The sequence below is a fragment of the Hemicordylus capensis genome, chromosome 3 (assembly GCF_027244095.1).
Source record: "Hemicordylus capensis ecotype Gifberg chromosome 3, rHemCap1.1.pri, whole genome shotgun sequence".
NCBI classification, from domain to species: domain Eukaryota; kingdom Metazoa; phylum Chordata; class Lepidosauria; order Squamata; family Cordylidae; genus Hemicordylus; species Hemicordylus capensis.
In genome coordinates this window covers 92173065-92199364 of record NC_069659.1, presented here as the reverse complement: position 1 = coordinate 92199364, position 26300 = coordinate 92173065, and the positions used below count along the sequence as shown (strand labels likewise).

The 26300-nt window shown below is 42.1% G+C and overlaps 1 protein-coding gene across 10 annotated transcripts in view; it reads right to left on the bottom strand.

The window, feature by feature from the left end:
* KCNJ15 (potassium inwardly rectifying channel subfamily J member 15) overlaps positions 1-26300 on the bottom strand; it is a 65591-nt gene that overhangs the window by 10908 nt on the left and 28383 nt on the right. The window contains exon 1 of one of the 10 annotated variants that reach the window (XM_053313137.1): positions 6017-6060. The exons of 7 other annotated variants lie outside the window; for them this stretch is intronic. The gene's annotated coding sequence lies outside the window, so the exon portion shown is untranslated. Of the gene's footprint in view, positions 1-6016; positions 6061-25389; positions 25777-26300 lie in introns of those variants that run through there. 2 more of the 10 variants (XR_008320452.1, XR_008320453.1) reach the window with 2 other exon arrangements.

Genomic DNA, 26300 nt, shown 5'->3' with positions numbered 1-26300 from the left:
ATCAAGCTATGGTGGAGTCACCACATAAACAGTCCATACAATGTGATTACATTATTATCTCGTTTACTTACCTACCAATATAGAATCAGTGGGACACTGTTATTCCTGGATACAAACTCTACAGAAAGGACAGGGAAGGGAGTATTGGGGGTAGAGTAGTACTTTATATTAAGGATAGGATAGAATCCAACACACTAGAAAACCTAGGAGGACCAGAATCCTCCACAGAATCATCATGGGTGACAATATGAGGACTGAAAGGAAATGTATTATGAGGGATGTGCTATTGCTCTCCGGATCAAAGCTCTGAGAATGACATGGAATTGGAGAAGCACATCAGAGAGGTGTCAAAGAGAGACATAGCTGTAATAATGAGTGATCTCAATCAGCCACACACAGACTGGGCAAATGCACATTCAGGTAATTAAAGAAAGGCCACATTTCTAGACATGCTAAATGACTGTGCCTTAGAACAGTTGGTTGTGGAACCAACCAGAGAGAAGGCAACCTTGGATTTAATCCTGAGTGGTGCCCAGGACTTGGTGCCAGATGGCAGAGCTGTAGAACCATTGGTTTCCATTGGGGAACCATGGTAGCAACCATAGTGTGATCCAACTCAGCTTAAATGTGAATGGAGCATTGCCAAGGAAGTCTCAAACAGACACATTGGACTGAGTTCTGAAGGAATTCAAATGTGAAATTGCTGCTCTTGTAAAAAATATGTAAATTGTCCCTCCAATCAGACTGTGTACTAGAGGACTGGAAAGTAGCTACTATAACTCCAATTTTCAGAAAGGGATTGAAGGGGGATCTGGGAAATTACAGGCTAGTCCACATGGCTCTGTGGTCACCAGGAGTCGACACTGTTTTGACGGCGCAACTTTACCTTTACTTTAGCTTAACTTCTGTGCTGGGCAAATTGATTGAAAGCCTATTTAAGGAGACACATAGAAGAAAAGGACTTGCTGAAGAAGAACCAGCATGGCTTGCTTCTGCAAGGGCAAGTCTTGCCTCATTAACCTTTTGGAGTTCTTTGAGAGTGTCAACAGGCATGTGGACAAAGATGATTCAGTTGACATAGTATACTTTGACTTCCAAAAAGCTTTTGATAAAGTTCTCCACCAAAGGCTCTTGAGTAAACTTAGCAGTCATGGGCTGAGGAGACAGGTTCATGCGTGGATTGGTAACTGGTTGAAGGACAGGAAACAGTGGGTGGGAAGAAATTTACTGTTCTCTAAATGGAGGGAAGTAAGGAGTGGGGTCCCCCAAGGTGCGTACTGGGACCAGTGCTCTAACTTACATAGGAACATAGGAAGCTGCCATATATTGAGTCAGACTATTGGTCTATCTAGCTCAGTTTTGTCTTCACAGACTGGCAGCAGCTTCTCCAAGGTTTCAGGCAGGAATCTCTCTCAGTCCTATCTTGGAGAAGCCAGGGAGAGAACTTGAAACCTTCTGCTCTTCCCAGAGTGGCTCCAACCACTGAGGGGAATATCTTACCATGCTCACACTTCTAATCTCCCATTCATATGCAAACAGAGCAGACCCTGCTTAGGTAAGGGGACATGTCATGCTTGCTACCACAAGACCATCTTTCCTTTCCCATTTATGAACTTGTTCAGAAATGATCTAGAAGTTGGGGTAAGCAGTGAAGTGGCCAAATTTGCAGATGACACTAAACTATTTAGGGTAGTGAAATTCAAAGCAGATTGTGAGGAACTTCAAAAGGATCTCTCCAAATTGGGGACATGGGTGACAAAATGGCAAATGAGATTCAATGTAAGCAAGTGTGAAGTGATGCATATTGGGGCAAAAATCCCACTTTCATATATACACTGATGGGATCTGAGCTGTCGGTGACTGACTAAGAAAAATCTTGGGGTAATGGTAGACAGCTCATTGAAAGTGTTGACTCAATATGTGGCAGCTGTGAAAAGGGCTAATTCCATGCTAGGGATCATTAGGTCCCTAATGATTGAAAATAAGAATGCTAGTATTATAATGCTCTTATACAAATCTATGGTCCGGCCAAATTTGGAGTACTGCATACAGTTCTGATCACTGTATCTTAAGAAGAATATTGTACACCTGGAAATGGTGCAGAAGAGGGCAGCCACGATGATCAGGGGCCTGGAGCAGCTTCCTCATGAGGCAAGGCTACAGCATCTGGGGCTCTTTAGTTTGGAAAAGAGTTGACTATTAGGAGACATGATAGAGGTGTATAAAATTATGCAAAGGAGTAGAAAGAGAGAAATTTTGCATCCTCTGTCACAACACTAGAACCAGGGGTCATCCTATGAAACTGAAGGTCAGGAAATTCAGGGCTGACAAAAAGGAAGTACTTTTTTACGCAGCACCTAATTAACCTATGGAATTATTTGCCACAAGATGTGGTGATATCCACCAGCTTGGATGGCTTTAAAAGGGACTTAGACAAATTCTATCAATAGCTACTAGTCTGGTGGCTATAGGCCACCTCCAGCCTCAGAGGCAATATGTTGCTAAATACCAGTTGCAGGGGAGCAACAGCAAGAGAGAAGGCAAGCCCTCACCTCCTGCTTGTGAGCTTTTCCGAGGAACCTGGTGGGCCACTCTGTGAAACAGGATGCTGGACTAGATAGGCCTTGAGCCTGATCCAGGAGGGCTGTTTTTATGTTATGTGACAAAACCTTCACTGACGTGATATTGCTTTTCCCCTCCTCCTTCCTTTCCCCCTTCTGCAGTACAAGAATATCCTACAGCATTTCATAAAGCACATCCATGATCACAGTGCTTTCACTGGTAAATTCCTGCCTTCGGAATATTGCCCGATTTCCACTTTTGCATAAAACACAAAACATTACAGAGCAGGAACAGCAAATAGTTGATGAATGAGAAAGAGGTGCTCAGCCTGTATGTGGTCTTCCTATTGGAACATATTTCAAACATTGCCCCTCTCCTGCTTTGAGAGAGGAAATGTTTTAAAATCATCAGGAAGAGGGAAGATTACTTGGGTAGATACATGGGGTTAATCACATCCTTCCCATGAAAGCGGCATTGTGGTTGCATGATTCAGATGCAATAGCCAGTCATGTGGGACCATCTCATGGGAAAGCGGCCCCCACACAACTGCAGCTATATCTGAAGGGCACCTCAGTATATGCAGACAGCACCTTTTCATTGCTGTATAATTGCAGGGCTGAGAATAAAAGATATTGAGGCTATTCTCATGATGGGGAAAAACTGGGCGAAAGACAGCCCATTTTCCCCCCATTGTGAGAACCAGTGGGCTCATGGGCGAGCCCAGTGGTTCTCTGGTGGCTAGCCCACCAAAGTAGCCCTCCCCTTAGCCCAGGTTAGCAGAGCAAGCACTTCATTAACCCAGGTTTCCTGATTGTGTGCCACTACGGCGTGGCTCGGCGCCATGGCGACACATGAGGAGACCCCCGCCGGGAGGCTGCAACCAGGCTCCCAGGCTCGGGGGTCTCTCCAGGATGCCCCACACACTTGTGCGGGGCATCCTGGAACTTCCGGGGGCCATGTGGCCCCTGATCCCCACAGCCCCCGCTGGCTCCATGACGGCTGCCCAGAGCTGCCTATTGATCGTCTGCGGTGAGAGCAGGCTAAGCCCGCTCTCCCCACAAACCTCCTCTTGGCGCTTCCCACTGCTCATGAGAAGCGCCTCATTTATCTCTAAGTGCCTGTCTGTGTTAGGGTTGACTTGCCATCTTTATTTTTGGCTTACTTCCTGCGTGTTATTGTCTGGCGAAACAGCCTGCTTTCCTGCACATCTAGGCCAGGAAGTATTTCCTCTGTAGAATGTTTGTCTGCCAAGCAGCTGTGATAACCATAGGATCCTTACCAGAAAAATAGGTGGCCACTCTTATCCATACTGGTTGTGGCTACAATAGTAGCCACATAGTTGAGAAGTGCCAGAGTCAAGATAGTGGGCCTGGCCCTACTCTTTGTTCAAAGGAAGGGTTAGTGATTCCTCTCTCCACCACACCCATAACTTAATGTGTGAGATGAATGCTTCACGTGGAGGCTCATATGTGCGAATTCAGTTTCCCCTCAAAAATGGGGGAAGAAGCCACATGAAGCCACATGGTTTGGGCATATGTATAGCATACTCACATCATATGTGAGGTTTTGTGCACACTTGCTCCAGCTTAGACTGAGTAGTGCTGGAGGGTATGAGAACCAGACCGCATGAGTTGAGAGCACAATGAAACCCTGCTTCTGCTATGAACTCATTGTGTGAGCATAGGAAAGTCCATGACTGACATGCTGTGCAATGCAACACCGACAGTTGCTGCAACTGCTTTTGCTGCTGTGGGCCTGTTGATGGAGTTGAGCTTCAGGGCAGCTCTACTCTGGCATAATGGTGCACAAATGCAGTTGTGCAACAAAATGCCCATTATTGCCAATGAGTGTCCTGTTGCACAATTGCATTTGTACAACTTCGCACCAGTGCAGAGCTGCCTGATGCACAGCTCTGTCACTGGAATTGACAGGCATGCAACAGTGTGTCAGCAGTGCACTGCATGGTATGTCAGCCACTATTTTTATTAGCCTCAGCTTGCACAACTGAATGGGAGTAGTGACTCATTTTGTTGTGAAAGTAAACACCAGAAAGAGTGTATGGGCCAGTGCTCCCTCTAACAGGGATTCCCAGAGGTTGTTGACTACAACTGCCAGAATCTTCAGCTATAGTGGCTTTTGCTTGCGGATTCTGGGAGCTGTAGTCAACAACATCTGGGAATCCCTATTAGAGGGAACACTGGTATGCACCTTTTAGAAAATCAACAAGAAGTTCTGGTAAGAAATAATCTGCCTACATTCCTTGCACTATAATATTAATTGATAATTACTATCTTCACAAGTTAGCCCACTTCAGCCTCAAACGTCCATGCATCCGCCATCTTGAATTGGGGTGGATGACGTTATCACAGACTATGCCATTGAGGTATCCCTATGTGTCAAAATTGGTTCCCACTCTGCCTGATATGTTTATGCATCTGCCCTCTTGAATTGGGGTGGATGACATCATCACAAACTATGCCATTGAGGTATCCCAATGTGTACCTACAACTGCATCAAATTTGGTTCAAATTGATCAAGGTATTGATAGTGGGCCACACACACACGGACACAGAGACACAGAAATCTGGATGATCTCATAAGATTACTTTCCTTAAGGAATGTGGGTTAAAAGTGCTCTACAGATTATGAATAGTAAATAATCTTTAAGCTAAGCAGGGTCAATAGCTAAACTGGGTCTACCCTGGTTGCATTTGAATGGGAGACTACATGTGAACACTGTAAGATATTCCCCTCTGGGGATGGAGCCACTCTGGGAAGAGCAGAAGGTTCCAAGTTCCCTCCCTGGTATCTCCAAGATAGGGATGAGAGAAATTCCTGCCTGCAACCTTGGAGAAGCCACTGCCAGTCTGTGTAGATAATACTGAGCTAGATAGACCAATGGTCTGACTCGATGTATGGCAGCTTCCTATGTTCCTTAAGGGAAATAGGTCAAAAGTGCTCTACAGAGTATGAATAGCAAATAATAGTCAAGCAGAAGCACTGACAAGTCAAATGCTGAGTAACTATCTGATTTAGAACCCTGGGCCAATGGTTTGGGCCAGTAATGGCAAATCAAATACAACAAAGTTGTTCTCAAGACCTGTGAGCGGGGCAGGGAGGAAAAGGCAGGACTGGTCCTACCTTCCCTCCAGATGATCTTTGCTCTTCTGTGAGACGCATGGATTGCATGCCCACACGAGCCTGGCAGTGCAGTGTTCTGGAGGCCGGGGGAATGTTGCTGGTCTCCAGCTATCCCTCAATGCTGCCTGCAGTCTGAGAAGACACATGACTGGGAATCCAGAGAGAAGGGCATGCTCGTGCCCTTCTACCTGGGTAAGAGCCCAGGTAAAAAATCCCAGGCTACCTGAAGCTTCACACGAGCAGCCCCACCCCAGTAGTTCTATGCAAGTCTGGGTAGAGCTGCTCATTTGAACAGCCTTAATATTTTACTTACTTCTTTGCAAGCCACCATGAGGTTGATATTTCCAGTCCTGAGGTTGTAGTAATTCCAGGACTATGGGAAGATGGAAGAGAAGAAATCGGCTGACATTAAATGAATTAAAGACGTCCCAGAAATCCAAAAAAAGAGGAAAGGTACCACTAACTCTGGGAGGATGCCAGCATGGCTTATAAATAAAGTCAAGCTATAAAGGGGAAGAATTCCTCCCAAAATTGGAAGGCCTGCCCAAATAAAGAGAACAGAAGAGAACAGCAACTCTGGCAAAAGAAATGCAAGGTGACAATAACGGAGGTAAAAAGAGTGTTTTAGGAACATTGAGCTAAAAGCATCAAGGGGAATAACAAAAACTTATTTAAATACATCAGAAGCAGGGATCCTGCCAGGGAGGTTGTTGGTCCATTAGATAATGAGGGAGTGAAAGAATTATTACGGAGGATATGGAGATTGCAGAGAAGCTAAATGAGTACTTTGCATCAGTCTTCAAAGCAGAGGATACAGAGTGTATACTTGTGCCTGAACCGGGTTTATCAGGGACTGAGAACTGAGGGATTCAAAAACTGAGTCAGATAGAGGTGGCGAGTAACAACATTCTAAACTGCCTGGAAAAATTGCAAATTAACAAATCACTAAGACCTGGTGGCATCCACCCAAGAGTCCTTAAAGAACCCAAATGTGAAATTGCCAACTTCCCTGCAGAAATATAGGAAAGCAGCCAACATAACACCAGTTTTCAAAAAGGGATCCAAGAGAACCGGCTGGTTAACACCACATTACAAGCTAGTTAGCTTAACATCTCTTCCAGGCAAATTGATGCAAATTGATGTCAACAGGCATGTGGATCAAGGTGATCCAGTTGGCATAGTATATCTGGACTTTCAAAAAGCTTTTGACAAAATTCCTCATCAAAGACTCATGAGAAAACTTAGCAGTCATGGGATAAGGAGACAGGTTCATGTGTGGATTGGTAACTGGTTGAAGAACAGGAAACAGATGGTAGGTATAAATGGACAGTTCTCTAAACAGAGGGAAGTAAAAAGTGGGGTCCCCCAGAGATTGGTATTGGGGCTGGTGCTTTTAAATGTATTCATAAATGAACTAGAAGCGGCAATGTGGCCAAATTTGAAGATGACACTAAACTATTTATGATAGTGTAATCCAAAACAGATTGTGAGGTGCTCCAAAAGTATCTCTCCAAACTGGGGGAGTGTCAACAAAATAGCACATGCAGTTCAATGTTAGTAAGTGTAAAGTGATACATATTGGGTCACACACCCCTACCCACAACTTCACATATATGCTGTTGAGGTCTGAGCTGTCAAGCTGTCTGTGACTGACCAGGAGAGGGATCTTGGGGTCGTGGTGGACAACTCATTGAAAGTGTCAACTCAATATGTGGCAGCTGTGAAAAAGTCTAATTCCATGCTTGGAATCATTAGGAAGGGGATTAAAAATAAAACTGCTTATATTATAATGCCCTTATACAAAACTATGCTATAGCCACACCTGGAGTACTGCGTGCAATTCTGGTCACCACATCTGAAAAAGGACATTGTAGAACTGGGAAAGCTGCGGGCAACCAAGATGGTCAGGGGCCTAGAGCACCTTCCTCATAAGGCAAGGCTACAACACCTGGGGCTTTTAAGTTTAGGGGGAAAATGACTGAGGAGATACATGATAGAAGTTTATAAAAACTTGCATGGTGTGGAGAAAGTGGATAGAAAGACATTTTTCTCCCTCTCGCTTAATGCTAGAACCAGGGGTCATCCCATGAAACTGATTGCCAAGAAATGTAGGACCGACAAAAGAAAGTGCTTTTTCACACAATGCAAAATTAACCAATGGAATCCTCTGCCACAATATGTGGTGACGGCCAACAGCCTGAATGGCTTTAAGAGGGGTTTAGATAAATTCATGGTGGGCAGGACTATCAATGGCTACTAGTCTGAGGGCTAGCCTCTAGACCACCTCCAGCCTCCGATGCAAGATGCCTCTAAATACAAGTTGCAGGGTAGTACAGCAGGAGAGAGAGCATGGCCTCAGCTCTTACCTGTGGGCTTCCCAGAAGCATCTGGTGGGCCACTGGGTGAAACAAGATGCTGGGACTAGATGGGCCTTGGGCCTGATCCAGATGAGCTGTTCTTATGGTAGGATGCTATTTCCTCCCCTCTGATCTGAAAGAGCTCACTTGCAGTGGTGCTGATATACAGTCACAAAAGTAACATTTTAATAGAAGGATGTAGACATACAGCACAAGCATGAATAATATGTGCAAAGGTTAAAGAACACCCTTTAGCCCTCTACCATCCAGCTTTACATACTGCAATTAAAAGTCATTGGATTTTTTTTGCTATGGAACGGAGTCATATAAAGCTCTTTTTTTATATAACAAGTGTTGATAACAAATTTATGATTATTTGAATTGCACTGTACAGGTAGCATCTATAAAATACAATTCTTTGGAAAGCTCATGTTTTTTTGTGCACATACAATTCATAGGCCTGTAAATGTATTCATTAAAACTGTGGAGAAGCAGTAAAACAGGTGCACTGATGTGTTTCATTTAACATTGTGCAAACGTTTGAAGTGGCAAAAACAATTGTCCAAAACTGTTTAGATAGATGATGGGTGTTATCTGATCTGCCATGTTGGCACAAAACAAATTAGCCACACCCTCCTTCCCAACACAGACCTAAGGGCATCGCTAGGGGAGAGGGGGTCCATGTTCACCCCCTCCCTGGCAGCTCCTCAGAGTGAAGAAGATAATGAAGAAAATGCAGAAGGGTGTAGCTGGGGGGCCCTCAGGAGCTTGGGGGTCTGGGTTCTTTGAACCCATCTGCTCAATTATAGCTATGCTCCTTCACTGACCCCAATCCTGTTAAGATAACATTATTTCCATCACACATCTCTTTCATATTCCACCCGTTTCAGTAGTCTGTGTATCCAGAATTCAAAGAGTGGCCGTTGCCTTGTTGTTACTATAGCAACATAAGGCACCTGTTTCCTGCCATATTGCCCAGCTACTGCAATCTCATTCTGACTTCTGATTATAGTATCAGCATCTGTGGGGATACCCCACTACGACTTGATCTTTGCTGTCCGAAAAAGCCCTCTGTGTGGGGCATGTGCCATCTTCAGTCTTGCCCCATCCTCTTCACTTCATTCTGTGCTACAGATCAGCTTTATATGCAGTGATGGCTGTTGCCAGTGCTGCTAGTCCTGGCACCCCGTCTTGAGTCAGCTAATGATTGTAGTGCAGTGCCACAAATTACAACAACAATTAATATTTGTATTCCACTTTTCTTAGGAGCTCATACCACTTCGCAGGCATTATTTCAACCAACTCTACAGCCACCTTATACGGTAAAGGTAAAGTGTGCCATTGAGTCAGTTTCAACTGCTGGCGCCCACAGAGCCCTGTGGTTTTCTTTGGTAGAATGCAGGAGGGGTTTACCATTGCCTCCTCCCGTGCAGTATGAGAGGGTGCCTTTCAGCATCTTCCTATATCGCTGCTGCCTGATTTAAGTGTTTCCCATAGTCTGGGAAACATACCAGCGGAAATTCGAACTAGCAACCTTCTGCTTGTTAGTCAAGCATTTCCCCGCTGCACCACTTAAGGTGGTAGTTTAGCACTATTATCACAGTGTTACAGATGCAGGAGACAGCAGAAGTCTTGGCTAAGTCTTCGAAGAGAGTCTGTAGCAAAGGTGAGAGGTGATCTGGGAACTTTGTGGGCTACAGCTCAGTCTCTTAAACCCTTTGCTAGAATGACTTCTTAAGTCATAATGCAGCTGCTTACCTGTCCTGTTCTGTACATATATGTCAGCTCTGGTGAATAAGATCAGACTGTTAGAGTTCTTATCCATTCACTTCAATCCCCCCCCCCCACACACACACCTTTCCTGCTTGTTCCTCCAACTTCACATTCCACTGTGGTTAGTATCCAGTTCAGGATGTTTGTCCCCACTTCACGTATCTCTTAACCTTCTGTATTTATAGCTTTGCTGATAATCTCGGATTGGTCACTTTCACTATGTTAAACAGCCAGCTATTCTTCAATAACCTTTTCCATTGCACTCTCCTCTGCCCCCAAACTCAGAGCTCGTCGCCCTTGTACAAACCTGTGATGTCAGCCTTTACCATTTTTTACTGATGGAAAAATTAAGGCACAGCAATTTGTCTAAGGTCAGACTATGAGTCCCACATCTCCCAGGTTTACCCAGTAGACCACACAACTAGGTCCAAATTTGAGCCAAAGATCATCAATGGTTGAGCTCTAGAACCTGTTTTCAGTGCCAAATCTCAGTTTTGGGATATGGGAGGTAAAATTAAAGAAACATGCCTAGTCCAGAAAATGTTAATCAAGCTGACACCAGTGTGGTTTAAGTTAGTGTTTGACTCATTGATTTCAATGGGAATTAAAGTTGGATGTATCTGACTACACAGGCCTGCCAGAAACATGAATACAGTATTCCCTACGTGTCTGTTAGGCCCGTGCAGTCAGATATATCTGAGATGGATATTGGGAATAATTTATTTAGAAGCCTATATTGGATCAGAATTATCGGGGGAAATATTGGAAGACAAAATAGTATTGGAACTACAAAATGGCTTTGGCATCTTTCAGCACTTCGCGCAATTATTGGGGAGACCGTCATTCGAAAAATGGCTGCAGTCTTCAGTCATCTGCCATTTGCCTACCTGTGCATTTACCTGTGTTCCAGGGCACAGAAAAGCCTTTTCTCTCAAATAGCAGCAACTAGGATTATCATTCCCCAAAGCTTTTTTTTTTAAAAAAAAAATTTAGAAGGTGTTCTTATGCAAGAACAAGAACACCTTTTTGGTTTCCTGTATTCAAGAACACCTTTTTGGTTTGACAAAATGTTGCTCTTGTGCAAGAAATCTTTGCCAAACCATTATAATTAAAAATGCTGTATTGTGAGCTGCCCAGAGAGCAATTTGTTATGGGGCAGCTAACAAATAAAGTTTATTGTTTATTTGTTGTTGTTGTTGTTGTTGTTATTGTTAAAAAAAGAAATCCTCATAGATGTCTAAGGGAAAATAAAAACAAATTGAGAATGGCTGGGCAGAGATCTCTGTAATTTGGCACATGTGTAGTTCAGGAAGACAGGACTCTGTGCACTGAATATTAAATAGATTGTTCCATTAATTGATTATATAGACTAGTCAAGTTTTATTTACGGTCCTAGACCAAATAATCCATGCATACAAAAGGCAAAACAAATTTATAAGAAACTCTAGAGGTTCTCATTATACATCTTAAGAGCAATATAACAAAATTTGGCTACGGAGTTAAAATTTAAAACATCCTCATCAAAGAGTTGAAATTTAACAAGTTGTTCAGCAGATTGATCTGGCTGTTTACAGACCAGAGGTAAAATTAAGGGCTCCCTCGATTGCCTTTGTATTTTACAGGATAATAGAATATGCTCAATGGATTCTATTTCCCCACTGCCGCATCTGCAGTAGCGTTCTTCCAGGGGAACACCATTGTATCTTCTGGCTAATAATGCAGAGGGGGGGGGAATTGTTCTTGCCCTTGTAAATGCCCACCGGAATTTGCTGAGTGTAAATGGGACAAATAATTTGCTGGTGAAAGATCCGATCTTGTTCTTACTCCTTTATAGAATTCTGTTAAAGAGGCCCAGTTATTTTGCAATTCGATATCTGTCAAACGCTGTTTTACTATTCTTTTAGCATTTGCCAAGTCTAACTCCAGCAATTGTTCAGGGTCTATTCCTAGAGCAGCAAGCTTTTTACTAACTACAGTGCACCACTGCGGTTGTGGAATTAATGATAGAAACTGAGGAATTAGGCCCACCGGACATAGGTGGACTCTCAACCAAAAATAAATGATTAAAAGCCAGGCACAAGATTCGCTCTTTATGAGGCCGGCCTCCATGCACAGTATTACATTTGAGGTGCATCTTGTAGTCCCAAAGATAGCTCTCAAAAAACCGGATTGAATTCTTTCTAGCGTGTCAAAGTTCGCATAAGGTCCCAGTTGGATCCCATATAGAAGCTGAGGGATAACCTTTGCTGAATACAGTTTTAAAACCGCAGGAATGAAACCTTCTCCCTGCGTACTGAAAAATCTGTTAATTGCCACCACACTGCGTTTTGCTGAGTCAGCTACCATTCTCATGTGTGCCGATTTCCCAGCGTTTTGTTGAAAAACCACCCCGAGATATTTTATTTGATTGACCTGATCTAATTTATGTCCATCCAAGGTCCATATAAATTTCCTTGGTTTATTTTTAAAGCACATAATTTTAGATTTGTTATGGTTGATCTTCAAGTGTTCCTCTTGGCAATATGATGTTAGAGCATCTAAAGCCCTTTTGAGCCCGACCCTGGTTTGAGATAAAATAACCGCGTCATCCACGTACATCAGGATCGGGATCTTTTTGTTGGCTAATTTAGGTGCGTGGATATCAACACTTTGCAGCCGTTTAATCAGATTGTTGATATAAAGATTGAATAAATAAGGGGCCAACACACACCCTTGCCGCACACCTTTCTCAGTTGGAATTGGATAGGTAAAATTGCCGGCAGTGTCTAAACGTACTCTTAAAGAGGAGTTCTCATGGAGCTTAATGAGCAATAATAGAAGCCTTTGATCTATAAATGTACTAACCTGTTTGGTCCATAGTAAACTCCTTGAAATTGAGTCAAAGGCCATTTTAAGGTCCACAAAAGCGGCAGACAGGGGTCTTTTATGGACCCTAACTTGTTTGTCCACAAGTTGTTGTAGAATTAGGCAATGGTCCATAACCGATCTATTAGGTCTAAAACCTGCTTGCTCATCGTGGATTATATGCTCCTGGTCCATCAAAGAGCAATGTTTTACACACAGATGTTTGGCGTACAATTTACCTATTATACTCAAAAGGCTAATTGGCCTGTAGTTAATGGGATCCTCCCTACTGCCTACTATATATATATATATATAGTTTGATAAGGTGTTATTATGCAAAAACATCATTTTTCTTTGACTCAGAATTAGATTTTGAATAAACTGATAAACTTTCCATATTTCCAAGTTTGGGGGAAATGGTTCCATTTTTCCAGGCCCAGTTCTCTGCCTGCTAGGGATAATTTTACTGATCATACAGATCTCTAGACTGAGGTGAGATAGTCATTAATGACAGGGACACTGACCATCAACATTGTGAGGATTCCATGATGTAATCTTTGCAACTCTTCTACATGAACTTTATTTCAGCCTCTTGTTAATCATTTCCTATTCTCTGTGTACATAAGGAACATTTTATTCTGTGGGTTTCTCTGTGTTTACTGTACCTGTTAGATGAAAGCAAATATTTTTAAAATGGTTATTATAAGTCATAAGGTGACTGTTTGTATATGTATCATGTTTTGCCTTTGGAAACTGGCTCTTCAAAATACAAGGAAATCAGCCCCTCCTTCCATTAAAAGTTATATACAACAGTACAGCAATGGTACTTCCTTGCAGAACATGTGCCTCAGATTGCGAAACAATTCAAGGTGGGTTCCTGAAGAAGAACTCACCTTTCCATCTCCAAAATGCTTCTGAGGGGGAAAAGCATAGCCAGAGCATGAGTGAGTGGATGGGAATTGGAGGGGAGAGATGAAGCATACAACTTCCCCTGAAATAGATATTTGCTCAGTCTTCACATATGATGAGGCATACATTTATAAGAAAATGCTTCCTATGAAGAGGCCCCAAGGCCCCCCCCCCAATCTGCTAGTATGAATAGTTATGACCAATGTATATCCTTCCATCACTGCTGAAGCAACAACAAAGGTATGTGGAGTAGGGAGGAAGACCAGGAGGGATTGATTCTCTTGAGATCAGATTTTAAACTGCACTGGACTTGGTGGGTCATAATGCTCACCTTGTATTGAGCGGAGTATTATGAGCCCTCTGAGATGTGAATTTCCAAGCCAAGAAATATGAATTCCAGTGTTATCAATAGTGCTCAGATGCTCACACAAAACCCAGGCATGCACAACAGGCCAATTAATTGTGATGCCTGGGCAGCACAGAAACTCTTGAAAGGGGAAATTCATGGTATTCACTGGAGCTTCAGTGCTCAACAACAATTGCTGGATTGGACTTCCACATTACAATCCAGAGAACCATGTAACCATCTCTGCACATTTTTTCAAAAGGCAATTTCCAGTGCCACATTTAGAAATCCAGAGGACTTCAAAGTAGGTTGTAATGCAACAATCAGAGGGGCCTCTGCTAAAACATCAAATTCCCAGTGGAATTTAGCTCCGTCGGCACTGGGCAAGGGGTAGCTCACAGAAGTAGGGGAGCAGGGGATATGGAGGAGGAGCATTGCTGCTACTGCCACCTATGGCAGAATAAGTAAAACCACCCACTGACAACACTAAAGTAAGCCCTACCATGAACCTTAGGAAGGGGGTCACCCATGTAGGAGACGACCATGCAGGCCATTTTGTGACAGTCTGCCTCAAGCCTGGAGCTGTGGCCCTACATATCTGGTTGTTTAATAAACACTTATCAATTTCCAAACTGCTCGAGGGAAAGGCAGTTCATTTCGTCTATTCATAAGAGATCTTCTGAAAAAAGTCACTTGAAGCTTAAACGATGCAAAGAATGTTTATTGGCTGCATAACTAAAGTACTGTTCTAGGCTGCACAAGTGAGCAGCGTCAGCCAGGATCCTGATACCAGCAGCAGGGCAGAATGCACAAGGCACACCCATGCCCCTCAAACCTTTTTGTGACTCAACTCTATGGCATGTTGTGCCTTCATAGTGGCTCATACGACACACCAAAACCAAAAAGTGAGGATAATGTGAAACTGCATTATTTATTTACACAGTCAGACAGGTGTTATTGACTGGTTTGTTTTATCCAAACATCGAGTCTTTCCCAAGGACCTGGGATGCCAGAATTTTATTGTCAATGTTGTTGCTGTTATTATAGATGTCGCAGAATATAGGCTGTTCCCAGTAAAGCTGCTTTTGGTAATTGGCTGGTGGTGATTTCTGTGGCCCCTATGGTGTTGAGGTGCTCTTCAAGGTCTTTTGGAGCTGCACCCAAGGCGCCAATTACCACTAGGATTATTTTGGTCTTTTTCTGCCACAGCCTTTCAATTTCAATTTGTAGATCTTTGTATTTTGTGATTTTTTTCTATTTCTTTTTCTTCTATTCTGCTATCCCCTGGTATTGCTATGTCGATTATTTAAACTTGTTTTTCTTTCTTCTTGACTACAGGTATATCTGGTGTACTGTGTGGCAGATGTTTGTCTGTTTGTAGTCGGAAGTCCCATAATATTATTGCATCTTCATTTTCTACAACTTTTTCAGTTTTATGGTCCCACCAATTTTTGGCTACAGGTAGCTTGTATTTTTGGCAGACGTTCCAGTGGATCATCCCTGCTACCTTGTCATGCCTTTGTTTGTAGTCAATCTGTGTGATCTTTTTACAACAGCTGATTAGGTGGTCCACGGTTTCATCTGCTTCTTTACAAAGGCGGCACTTGCTATTTGTTGTGGATTTTTCTACTTTTGCTCTTATTGCATTTGTTCTTAGTGCCTGTTCTTGTGCAGCCAGTATTAAACCCTCTGTTTGTTCTTCAAGTTGCCGTTCTTAAGCCATTGTCAGGTCTTGGTGATGTCTGATTTTCCACTTATATTGTGCAAATATTGACCATGCAGGGGCTTCTTTTTCCATTTTTTCTGCTTGGTTCTTGACTTGTTCTTTTCTTGTAGGCCTGCTTTCTTTCATTGGTGTTGAATAGTTTCGCGTTATTGACCATATGAAGTGCATCTTCTTCATTGTCCTTGATATATTCTTCAAGTCCTCTTTTCTCCTCCTCTACTGTTTGATGGACTTGCAGCATTCCTCTTCCACCTGAGCTGTGAGGGAGGTATAGCCTATCTACATCACTGCGGGGGTGCAGAGCATGATTGATGGTCATGATTTTCCTGGTCTTACGATCTAGTGTCTCTAGCTCTTCCTGAGTCCAGTCTATTATTCCTGCAGTGTATCTGATAACAGGTATAGCCCAGGTGTTTATGGCTTGTATGGTGTTCCCGCCATTCAGTTTGGACTTTAGGATTTTTCTAACTCTCCTGATGTATTCACTGCCCATTTTTCTTTTAACTTCGGTGTGTGCAATGTTATCAGCCTGGAGAATGCCCAAGTATTTGTAATTTTCTTTCTCTTCCAGGTTCTTGATGTTGCTTCCATTGGGCAGTTCTATACCTTCTGTTTTTGTTATTTTTCCTCTGTTCATTATTAATGCAGCACATTTGTCTAGTCCAAACTCCATTGCTATATCGCTACTGAATATACGGACAGTGTTTAGCAGTTATTCGATTTCTGACTGGGACTTTCCATACAACTTCAGATCGTCCATGTACAGCAGATGGTTGATTTTACTGGATGTTTTAGATGTTTGGTATCCAAGGCCTGTTTTGTTTAGTATTTGTGAAAGTGGAGTCATGGCGATTACAAACAACAGAGGGGATAGTGAGTCCCCTTGAAAAATACCTCTTCTAATGCTAACCTGTCCAAGTGTCTTGCCATTGATTGTTAACTGTCTACTCCACATGCTCATTGCTTTTTAAATAAATATCTGAATGTTTTTTCTGACACCAGTTGTTTCTAAACATTTTAGTATCCATGTGTGAGGCAATGAGTCAAAGGCTTTCTTGTAGTCAATCCATGCAACACTTAGATTGGTTTTTCTTCTCTTGCAATTTTCTAAAACCATTTTGTCAATCAGGAGCTGGTCTTTTGTGCCTCTGGTGTTTGGGCAATTCCCTTTCTGTTCAACTGAAAGCTGTTTGTTAATTAAGAAGTGTTGCATCACTTCATCTGCTATTATTCCAGTTAATAATTTGAACATGGTTGGCAGGCAGGTTATCCGTCTATAATTACTTGGAACTGCACCTTTTGCTGGGTCTTTCATGATGAGATGAGTTTTCCCAGTTCTTAGCCATTGTTCAATATCACCTCCTTGCAAGATGTGATTGAACTGTTTTGATAGTTGTTTATGAAGGCTTGTTAGGTGTTTAAGCCAAAAGCCATGCAGTTTATCGTCGTCTGGTGCAGTCCAATTTTTAATTTCCTTTGCTCTTTCACTTATTAATTCTGGTGTTATTATTAGAACTTGCATTTGTTGGTTACATTTTTTGACCTCTTTCACCCAGTCTGCTTTTTTATTATAGTCTATTGGATTGTCCCATAATTTCCCCAAGAATTGCACTGTTTCTTCTTTATTTGGTGTTTCTACGTTTCTTGCAGTTTCTCCTTCTATGCTTTGGTAGAAACGTCTCTGATTCGACTGGAATTGGAGATTCTGCCTGTGTTGTGTAATTCTGGCTTCATATCTGCAAATCTTCTTTGACACTGCTGTTATTTGCTGCTTTATTATTTCCAGGACTTCTCTAATTTTCCTTGAATCTAGGTGGTATTTTTGGATCAGATACTGTTTGGTGTTTTCATTCTTCAGCTTCTTGTCTTTCACCTCTTTCAATTTACTAGCATCTGATCTAAGCCTGGAGATTTTATTTTCTAATCTAATCCTCCATTTACAGTAGGTGATGTACTACTTGCTTTTTTTACAGGTCCACTGATCTTATATCCGAGCTCTTGTGTTGTTATTGTTGCAACACTGTACATTAGTTGGTTTGTTTCTCACAAATTATTGGTTGTTATTTCTGCAAGTGCAGCATTGACATCTTTTAAAGCCTGAGCAAGTTGTTTTTTGGCAACAGTTTTTAGAGCTGGAAGTCGAACCCTGGTGGTTGTTTGGTTCATGTGCTCAGTTATTTTTTGCTTTAGTTCTTATTGCTTTTCTGTTAAACGGCATTCGGGTTTTTGAGTTGAAGGCAAAGGGGTGGTTGCCTGGTTTTGATTTTGAAACAGTTCAGCAACAGTGGCATCCTCTATTTCCAACACCTCCTCCACCTGCGCCTGAGCAACTTCTTCAGTTGGTGGTAATTCTTCTTCCATATCTTGAGCCTGCGTTGCTCTTTGCAGTTCTTCCAGCTCAGCTTCTCTGAATACTTTATTTCTTATTATGAATCTTCTCTGGTCTGCTAGCCTTTGTTCTGTTATTTCTGTAACTGGATGCTTATCTTTCCAAATCTGGTACATTCTTTTTAAATAACCTCTTCTAGTTGGACTAGACTTATAATAGCAGATCATTATTTCCTTGTTGGCATTTTTCGTATATTTTTTCCGGTTAAGGGATGTTTCTTCCAGTAACCTTACAGTCTCCAGCCCTGGTTGCTCAACTGAAGATCCTGAGTCCTGTAGCCCACTTGCCACCAGATGTTGAGGGACTCCAGCACCTGGCGCGGTCCTTGTTGACCTGGGCAACGATCGATCCGGTATAGATTTATTAAAGTTGCGTCTCACCATATTGTTGATGGGAGAGGCACTCATCGTCTGGCTTCTCTGGTGAGACCTGTCCAGTATGGTTGGACCTCTGGCATAGCTCTCACCTTCCTCAGAGCACGCAAGCCCCACAACCATGCCAAGGTAGTGCCTCACTGGGGGGATTAATAATAATAATAATAATAATAATAATAATTAGATTTTTATACCACCCTTCCAAAAATGGCTCAGGGGGGTTTACACAGAGAAATAACAAACAAATAAGATGGAACCCTGTCCCCCAAAGGGCTCACAGTCTAAAAAGAAACATAAGATAGACACCAGCAACAGTCACTGGAGGTACTGTGCTGTGGGTGGATAGGGCCAGTTACTCTCCCCCTGCTAAATAAAAAAAATCACCAAGTTAAAAGGTGCCTCTTTGCCAAGTTAGCAGGGGTCTAATATAGATGCAGGAAAGTGTGACATTTGCGAAGTATGTACATACAGGTACATTTATTTGTTGGAATTGATTGACATGATTAGCAAACATACAAATGTTGCAGTATTAATGGTGTAATATATCTTTTCACTTGGGATCATTTTCACATACATCTAATATATTTAGTATTATTTATTGTTCCATACTATTCCTCGATGGAACAAATCCTTACAGTTTCTTTACATTGTTTTGTTGTTCACATATTCAGCTCCCTACAGCCTTTAAAAAAAAATTCTCAAAGAAATACTGAATTTTCTACAATCTGTTCATAGGACTGAGCCATTAAAACGATGCTTTCCTCAGAGGAAGCTCAGACATATTTCAGTCCTGTCTGCTAGCAACATTTCACGATCCATTTCTGGATTTTTTCTTCTTCTCACCCATCTATGTATGTGGTCAATTTATGGTTTAAAATACTTTTTCACACGCACACCCATATATGTTTTCCACTGAAGTCTGTGCTTTTTCCGAGACCCACCCAAATTCCAGTACATGGCTGGTGTATGTGCCAAGTTTTCTTGCTCTCCATGCAATGAATGGAAAAATACCCCCCCTTTTTCCATTTCTGCACATTCTGGAGAAAGGAACGAAAGGCCTCCAGAGGAATTTGGTTATACCTGTTGTTTCAAATTGGAGACATAAAAGAGTTTCATAGCTGATGCGGATGTTGAGGTGCTACCTGAAGAATAAAGTTTATTTTATAGGAATCAAATGCCATTTAAAATTGAATGTGATGTCCAGTGTGATTTCAAAATGCATACAAAATTGGAGCTGTGATTCTTTGTTTCATTTCAATACTGTGTCAATAACACCCTTGAACTCAATGATGTTTTATAGGGGAGGTGAAAACATCAAAGCTAAAGCTATTGAACATTTTATAATGAAATGATAGCTTTCAGCTGCAACTTCATATCCTTTCTTTAATGAAAAGAAAGTTAATAGATTTCTGGGTTTTGTGAAAGGTAGAGAGCTCTGCCATCTTTTCCTTATGCTTGAAGCGCTTGATACAAAGGATGAAGCTGTGGAAGCAGAGTTGAAGGAGCCACTGACATTAATTTTGCATGCTCTCCATTTCCCCCTAAAACATCCGGAATGGCTCCTGTTTCTCAAACTAACTCATTTGACAGAAATCAGTCTCACTGAAATAAATGCTACAATTAGGAGTGAGCAACATTTTCCTACCCCATGTCCTGGCTAGGATTTCCTGCTGATGTTCAAAAGACAAATATCAATCTCCACTACCCAAACCAGAATAGAATCTGCATTTAGTAGCAAATATCAGTCTCTGCATGGACATTTTGATGTAACTGTAATGCTGTTCAGCTTGTTTACAAGGAGTTGGATGTGAATGTGTGCTGTTCATTGGTGGCCATACCTACGTCTCTTTCCAACCCCTATAGGAGATGTAGCAAGTCCATAGATGTCATATGAGAATAATGACAAGAGAAACACTCCAGAGGCTTCTAATTCTATTCTAAACCTTTCTTTCCTAATATAAAAAATAAAGCATTGATTTGAGGTGAGAATCTTTCCTATCCATACATCAAAGCTACATGAAGTTTGTTACACACCCCAAAAGACTCTCTATTGCTTTTATACTGTGATTCACAGGAGGGTCACCAGTGAGAATGGATACTCATATGGATTTCTTAACATGGATCTCTTGGAGATATATTACTGTAATCATACATGCTCGGCTACCAGTGAGCTGAGATATGAATATCTGTAAAACATGGGGGCAGGGGATAGATCTAAGATCATCTATCTATTTCCACTGGTCCCCTGGCAATTCCACTTTAGACCCTATTCATCCAGCCCTACCCTTCCATGTGGTGACTGTTCTCATGGGACATGTCAACCAGATGTGAAGGCCTAGCTTCAGAAAGTTTCTCTTGGGAGGACAAAGGAGCATATTGTAAAAATGTAAATGTAAGTGCTATATTCCCAGTATTACTACTCTAACAGTTCTGCAGAGGTGCTAAATAATACTGCTGTAGGAGGCACAAAGAGTAGGAATTAGGATTAGATTAGGACCCTGCTAACTGATCCGAGGCACCTTTTAAAGTGGTGATCCTCTTATTCTTTGCAGGGGGAGAGCAACTGTCCCTATCCAGCTCCAGCGTAGCATCCCTTGAGTGATTGTTACTGATGATGTCTACCTTATGTTTCCTGTTAGTTTGTGAGCCCTTTGGGGATAGGGTACCATCTTACTTAATTATTTAATGTAAACTGCTTTGAGCACTTTTGTTGAAATGTGGTATATAAATATTTGTAGTAATAGTAGAAGTTGCAGTAGTATTTGTGTGTGAGAGCATACATTTCTTGGGTAGACAGACTAGTGCAGCTGACCAGTAAATTTAAATTGGCAGTATGCCTTCACTTGTTTTAAAAGATGGAAGTATACCAACAGGAGTCTTGCTTTTCAAGGAAACTCCAGGGATAGAAAAAGGTCAACATGAATGCCTTTGTTAATTATTCTAGGCTACTGGGATCTGTCTCCATCCTTATTGATGCCTTCAAACATCAACAAAGCTTCAAAGGGGCGGGTGGGGGGGATGCTTCATAGCACCTAGAAAAAGTTGAATAACTCCAGGTATCAGGGAATAAGACATGACTGTAGACTCAGGACTGGAAAGGCCTTAAATATAAGAAAAGCCCTGCTGGATCAGGCCCAAGGCGAGTCTAGTCCAGTATCCTGCTCCACCAGATGCCTCTGTGAAGTCCACAGGCAAGAGCTGAGGGCATGCCCTTTCTCCTACTGCTACTTCCCTGAAACTGGTATTTATAGGCATCTTGCCTCTGAGGCTGGAGGTGGTCTATAGCCCTCAGTCTAGTAGCCATTCATGGACCTGTCCTCCATGAATTTATCTAAAACCTTCTCAAAGCCATCCAGGCTGTTGGCTGTCAACACAACTTGTGGCAGAAAATTCCATAGGTTGATTATATGTTGTGTGAAAAAGTACTTCCTTTTTTCAGTCCTAAATTTCTTGGCAATCAGTTTCATGGGATGATCCCTGGTTCTAGTATTATGTGAGAGGGAGAAAAAGATGAGGCCCAATGTGGCATCCGGTCCAGGAGACAGCAAATTAGTCTCAGGTCCAGAACCCCAGAGAAGGCAGACAGGAAACAAGGAGCCAAGAAGAATGGGAACAAGTTTCCAGTGGAAGCAGTACGGTCAGTGGAAAGGTCCACTGAGAATGCAGGTCAAGCAAAAACATCAAAGCAGATGGGCCCAAGAAGACGGCAAGAGGTGAAAACAAGCTGCTGTGGACAAACCGTTATCTAATTTACCAGAAGCCTTTCCCTGTTTCCTTCTGCAGAGGATCCTGGGAGAAAATGGTGGTAAGTGCAGTTAGAGCTGTCAAATAAAATTAGTCCAAGCTGGACCTTACTCTAGGCCTGAAAAGGGGGGTTCTGAGAAGTGATGTGCCATTCTTTTCTATGACTGCTTGTTCTCCCTGTAAGGTGGGCTTTCCAGGGGAAATAAAGACAACAGCCAAAGGAAGTACAGATTCTTCTTTGACTTCCCAGTGTGTATGTGTGTGGACATTCATGACCAGCATAAGAGGTCTGCATGTTCTATCCCTGATGTTGACAGGCAGTGCTATCATCCAATGAGGCAATGCTGAATTTTTCAAACATGTTTGGCTTCCCTAAGGTGCCTCCCCTGTCTCCTATGGCTCTGTGTGGACAGATTATATTTCCCTGTCCTACATTTGATCTCTAGCCAAACTAAAGAGCTGACTGCCAAGGCAGCCATCTTTTTAAAATTTGAGTTACATTTGGGGAGGTTCAAAACTTTTAATTTAGGGAGGCTCCCTCTAATTAAGTCTGAGAACTTGACTATTGTACACTGTACACACTTTATCTTCCCAGGAGCTTTTTCAGACGGCAACTTTGCTTTGTGGGGGTGGCTGTGCATTCACATATCAGCCAGATTTAGTCCAAAGCCTGTGCAATATTTCAGAGAGCATTTCACAAATGATTCCAGGTTTTCCCTCCGCATTAGAACCTAGCCCAGTTTATGTCCAGGGTAAACAAATCCTCTTTTTACATCCGAGTATCTGTTATGCCCCAAACCCACAGTAAAGCCTCATGGTAAACCCACGGTTAAAGCCTGCTGTCTGAAAAAAGGTGCAGCTGAAGTCCACCCAGGATGTGGCTATGAACCACTGAAGTATACAGTTGAGGTTCTACAAGAACTTGGAGCTATTGAAAAATAATTAGATGCATGCTTAATCTTAGGTATGAGATCAATACCTAAAGTAAAAGAACAATGCCTGGGTTAAACAGCACAACAAAAATGGACTGAACTAAGCCAAAATCTCACCCATCAACACTGATATAATCCTAATCAAAGAACTTTGACAGTGCTTTCAGGAACATAATTTTGGTATTAGGTCCTAACTGAGTATCCTTTATTGTGTAAAGGTCTGCAGTATTACATTTTTTTAAAAAAAGACAAATACATCCCCCTGCATAGGGGTATATAACTGCAGAAAAATGAGGTGTGGTGCTTGTTTATTTACATTCCATGTTATCTTATCTTTATTACTATTCTTTTACAGTTCTGTCTCTGCTCAAAAGTTCAACAGTCTTGAGAATGTCAAACTTTGATTCCTGAAATGATTGCACTAAATAATGTGCCACTGTTCATGTTGTGTTGATGAGCAGATTTCTTCTTTAATCAGAAACGTGTCAATTGTGATTAGGTAATCTGAATACCTAATTGCTTTTTAAACTCATCTGTTTCATTTTCCAGAGAAAGGTGGAGTGTCACTGTGAGTTTCCCAAAGTCACTTGTTAAAACAGAACAACAAATATTAGCTTTTTACGAGCACTTTAATTATGTAATGGGTTCATGATGGATATCGGGGGGAGGGGAGCATAAATGAAACCTAAACACATGGCGGTTTGTTACACTGAGTGAAAAATCAATACTAGACAAGTTGTGGGAATAGTCTATAAATGATTGCTAAATCTAAATTCAAGGTGTACTTAGAATTAATTTATAAGCACCATACCATAAGTTCTTTCACGCACACCATATGTGGTGTTTGATTGGTCAACACAAGAATATCTGGAGACAATTTTTTAAAAAAGGATATCTAACAGCCAGTCCTATGCATATTTACTCATAAATAAACTCCACAATGTTGATACTCCCATAAGTGTGCATAAGAATGCATTATAGATTTGGTAAGCATGCAACTATGCAGTGTTGGAGGGGGTCTAACTAACCATCAGAAATCCAGGGATTTTAAGCCTACTTTCCAGTAGGCTTATGAGCTGACCCGGCTTTCTGTGTGTCCGTGTATCCTTCCGTGTGCCCCCCACCACCACATCAACTTTGCAACGCCTGGACCAATATGAACCAAATCTGGTACAGTTGTAGGGACACACAGGGACACCTCAACGGCATAGTTTGTGACGATGTCACCCACACTGATTCAAGATGGTGAACACACAAACTTTTGAGGCACAAGTGGGCTAACTAGTGAACTGTTTAACTGATTAGAATCAAATTTGCTACAGCTGTAGGGACATATAAGGATGCCCTAATGGTGTGGTGTGTTTGCTGTTATCCACTCCAATTCAAAATGGCAGCCACGTGAACATCTGAGGCACAAGCGGGCTAATTTGTGGACTGCCTAACCCATTTGAACCAAAATGGGTACAGTTGCAGTGAGTGACACACAGGTACACCTCAATGGCATAGTTTATGACGATGTTATCCACACCAATTCAAGATGGTGGATGCATAAACTTGTGAGATGCAAATGGGCTAACTTGTGAACCGCTTAACTGATATGAACCAAATTTGCTACAGTTGTAGGGACACATAGGGACACCTCAATGGTGTAGTTTGTGATGATGTCATCCACCCCAATCCAGGATGGTGGATGTGTGAACATTTATTATTTACTTACTTACTTATTTATCAAATTTGTACACTGCCCCAAACTTCTGTCTCTGGGCGATAATAATAATAATTATTATTATTATTATTTAAAAAATTCAATTTCTATACCGCCCTTCCAAAAATGGCTCAGGGCGGTTTACACAGAGAAATAATAAAGATGGATCCCTGCCCCCAAAGGGCTCACAATCTAAAAGTTGTGAGGTGCAAGAGGGCTAACCTGTGGACTGTCTAACTGATTTGAACCAAATTAGGTACAGTTGTAATGAGTGACACACAAGGCCACCTCAATGCTGTAGTTTGTGATGATGTCAACCACCCCAATCCAAGATGGTGGATGTGTGACTTTTTGAGGTGTAAATGCACTAACCTGAGGACTGTCTTATTGATTTGAACCAAATTAAGTACAGTTATAGTGAGTGACACACAGGGACAACTCCGTGGTGTAGTTTGTAATGATGTCATCCACCCCGATCCAAGATGGTGGATGTTTGAACATTTGAAGTGCAAGACATCTAGCTTGTGGACCTCAATTTGAAACAAATTCAGTCCGGTTGTAGAGACAGACAAAGGAAAGTAGACTGATAAGTTCTTACTAGAACAACTAGTTATTTTATGAGGAACAGAGCACACATGCTCATTTACAAAAATGTGACAGGTAAGCATTTCATAAATCAATGTCAGAAATGTTGTGCAGAAGAGGAGATGTTGAGAGGTACAGCTTTTCTTGTACATGCATGAGAAGCTATACTCACTGAAATCCTTTCTTCTTAAAGGTAATTGTAGCCCTCTCCTTTTCATCTGGTCATCCTAGCCATCCATCAGACCATAGATTGTTGCCCAAAGTAGAGGACAGAATGCCACATAATAATTTCTGTAGAGAAATAGCTCCAGATGGCTCAAGCAAGTGAGCCATGCCTGATGCTACAGGAGAAGGCAAGAAACGTCCTCCAAGTCACTAGCCAGTTGCACCTAGTGGAAAAATAATCCCAGACCCCCAGTAGCAACAGTCAGTGTAGTGATGTGGTTAGAATTTTGGTAGGGATGTGCACGAATCAATTTGGTGTGTCCAGCAGGGATGCACCAAATCACTTTGGCATGGCTCACCAAATCATTTCAACAGGACAGGGAGTAGTACCTTTAAGCACGAGTAAAGCCAGTCCTTACCTGCCCCTCCACCATCCCACCACATCTCCTGGTGCTGCTTTGCACCTCTCAGAAGTCTGCACACGTGGCTGTGGAGTTGCACCCAGCAGCCTGCAGATGGTGGTGGGACTTCAATGGACGCTGCCATGCACAGACTTCTGAACAGTGAAGCAGCGCACAAGGAAAGGCACTGAGGAGGAGCAGGTAAGGACTGGCTTTATTTGTCCTTAAAGGTACTGCTTCCCACCCTGTCAAAGATTTGTGCACATCCCTAAATTTTGGACTTGGATCAGGAAGATCTGGGTTCAAATGCTCAATCAGATATGAGGCTCACTGGGTAACCCTAGGCC